The sequence below is a fragment of the Apis dorsata genome, unplaced genomic scaffold (assembly GCF_000469605.1).
Source record: "Apis dorsata unplaced genomic scaffold, Apis dorsata 1.3 scaffold_22, whole genome shotgun sequence".
Lineage (NCBI taxonomy): Eukaryota > Metazoa > Arthropoda > Insecta > Hymenoptera > Apidae > Apis > Apis dorsata.
This window is the reverse complement of record NW_006263324.1, coordinates 107,952-111,147: the sequence shown is the minus strand read 5'-3', so window position 1 is coordinate 111,147 and position 3,196 is coordinate 107,952.

Genomic DNA, 3,196 nt, shown 5'->3' with positions numbered 1-3,196 from the left:
CCCACTCTCGTTTTTCACTTTTATTAGCGGCATACCACACCGTCTCGCATACCAATGCCGGTTAGTTCCGGTTACTCCTAATACGGGGAGGGGGGAGGAGATTAATATCGATCGAATGGGACAAGTCACTCTCACCACGCTCGCTTTCCTCCTTTTGCATCACCCACAGTGTCTTTTATTTTAGTCCTTCCTTCCCCTTTCAATCTCGAATTGATATTCGTTTCAGATCTCAATTTCGTTCTCTTTGTATCGCCGCGAGTTTTATTGTTGCAGGCACGTTTGAAAAGTTGTCCTTTTCCGAGAAAGTGAAATTGTATTATCGTTTTAATTTTTCTTTTTTCTTTTCCACTTGAAATTAGAAAAATTGCTGTAATCGAAAACAACGTCATTCTTTAATTTCGCCATTCTTTAATCTCTTGCAAGAATACTCTGAACTCACTTTCACCTGAGCTGCACCCTGTGCATCCTCGGGTTTCCTTCGAGCGTAAATAGAATAACGGACACAGCACGAGAAAGAGCTCCTCGACTTTCATACGAGGTATGCTGATCTGTGCCTATACGGTATTATAATTCTACGACACTTAAAAATAAATAAATAAAAATGTTCCATCTATGTAAATCGAAGATGAAAAATTTATTTCTGTATTTATTTAAATACGCGTAAAGTAAATAAAATTGAACAGAAATATATGTATATGTATATTTCTATCGTAAAGAACGTTATAAAATTGCTGCTATACTCCTTTCTTTAATCGTATAAATTGTTCACGTAGTCTATTCTGTTCGTAGATAAAACAAAGAAATTAAATCGACGAATTTAGAACAATTAGCGCCATCTCGCGTTTGGATCCGCGAAGCTCCGATTTGTTACTAGCGTAGCAGAATGTGCAAGGAGGTATTCGTGACGTCACGAACAGAAGACGTGCCACTATTTTTGGTTATGTAGCTCCTGATACCTTCCACCATTTCGACCACGCCACGTTGAAAATTAATTAACTGATGATTTTTTTAATGAAAATCTACACACTTTTAAGCTCGCATGTTAAAGCTAACGCCTCAGGCAATATTCTCGTTTTAATTTCAACCACAGATTCTTTTCAATTAATTATTCGTTAATAATTCGTACGTCATACGCGGATTAATACTATCGATACGCGATATATTTTTCATTAATTTATTATTATTATAACTTTTATTTATAAATAGGAATATATATATATCTGAAACGTGGTTTCCTTCTATATTTTCTCGTATAATTTTTATTCGTAATTTCTTCGTTTTTTGGAAGAATAAATCGATTGTTTATTACTCGATCTCGAAGTGTTCGCTCAATCTTCGTTGATAATTAATTAATAAATAATTAATTGAATAGAATTTCACATTAAAATTAATACGAGAAACGTGATTGAAGTTCCAGATTTAAGATTCAAGCTTAAAAGTACCGAAATTTTGCGTAGAAAATTTGTAATTAACGAATGTTCGATATGAGGTCTTCGATGTATTAAAACGTATATGATAACGTTAATTGTTAATAATTGTTAATAAATAATTAATTGCATAGAATTTCAAGTTAAAATTGATACGAGAAACATGTTTGAAGCTTAAAAGTATCGAAATTTTGCGTAAAAAATTAATAATTAATGAATTTTCCATGTAAAATGGCGGAAAATGTTTTCTATCCTTCTCGCACAATGCTGATTTCTCTGTCTACGACTTCGCATACCTCCTTGCACATTCTGCTACGCTAATAACAAATCGAAGCTTCGATGATCCAAACGCGAGATGGCGTTGATATCCTAAATTTTTATCGATTTAAATTTCTTTGCTAAATTATGAACAAAATATACTTAATTCTCTCATATATCGTACTTTATATACACTTTTAAATTTTTTGTACGTGTAAATATTCTATTATCTTTTTTCTAATATCTTTTTATTATTTTATACGCATCGCATTTATATTTTTTTCAATTTTTATACATCGTATAAATACAATATTTTATACATTTTTCGACGTGCCACGTCTCTTTCGATTATATTCTTCCGTAAGAAATTTCGATTTTGCATTGGAAAAGTATAAATGGAGAGGAAGTGGCGTGCAAAATTTTTTCGATATACCTGTGAAGAGCAAGTATATCGAGAACGCGAATTCTTAATTTCTTAACGTTTAATTTTTCTTTATTGTTTCGAGAATAGAATAGATACTCAAACGCAATTGAATTACGCAATTATAACAATCTCGATAATACAATGATCGTCGATTGTTTAGGAGCACGCGTTATCCGGTTTCTTCCCCGACATCCGCTTTTAAATAACGGATATAAGAATGCCACGGTCGCCGAGTTTTGCGTTAAAGTTTAATTATTTATTCACTGGACGCTCTTAAGGAGGTAGACCGGACATACTGTTGGTAATTATTCACGCCCGTTCGAAACATTTCTCCGGTATGGGTGAAGGCTTAACTGTTTTCCACGAGGAATTTTCTTTCTATCCTATTTCTAATCTTGATGATCCAAAATTTATCCGTTATCGAAAATTACATTGAATATAACGTGTATATAATATTTCGATCGATCGGAATGAATAAAATAATGGCAAGAAAGTCATCCGGACTAAAATGTGTTTTAGTTATTGAAATATAAATTTACGATAGAAAGCAAGTGAAATTTATTACTCTTTACTTTATGTTCTTCTATTATTAGTACAAATAATAGTTACACGGTATTTAAGAAAGATTGTCGAGAAAGTAATGGTTAAAAAATGGGCTTGGAAGAATGTTAATTATAGTTTCGCTGGCGTTTGGTGTTTGTAGGCAAAACAGTAGGTACTACCTACTGTACCGCGCGCGTTGTTGTCGGAAGAATTAATATTAAGAAGTAACAAATGAAGAAGAGAAAGCGTATGAGATACTCGGTGTTAAATGCTTTCATCCGGCTTTACGCGTATTTCAATTTTAAGCTCTTATAATACCTGTGTTTATATCCTATTAATTATATCGTTAATGACGACCGTGCATATATTTTCTCCTCGTTTAATAATTAACAATTTTTCCTCCGATCGATAAATATAATTCTTGACGACGTCGTTATTAAAAATCGATTTCGAAAAAAATTACGTGCGACATTATTATAACGACGAAGCGAATAATAAATAATGTAAGCATTAAAAAGAAAAAAACTCGAATTACCGCATTGGC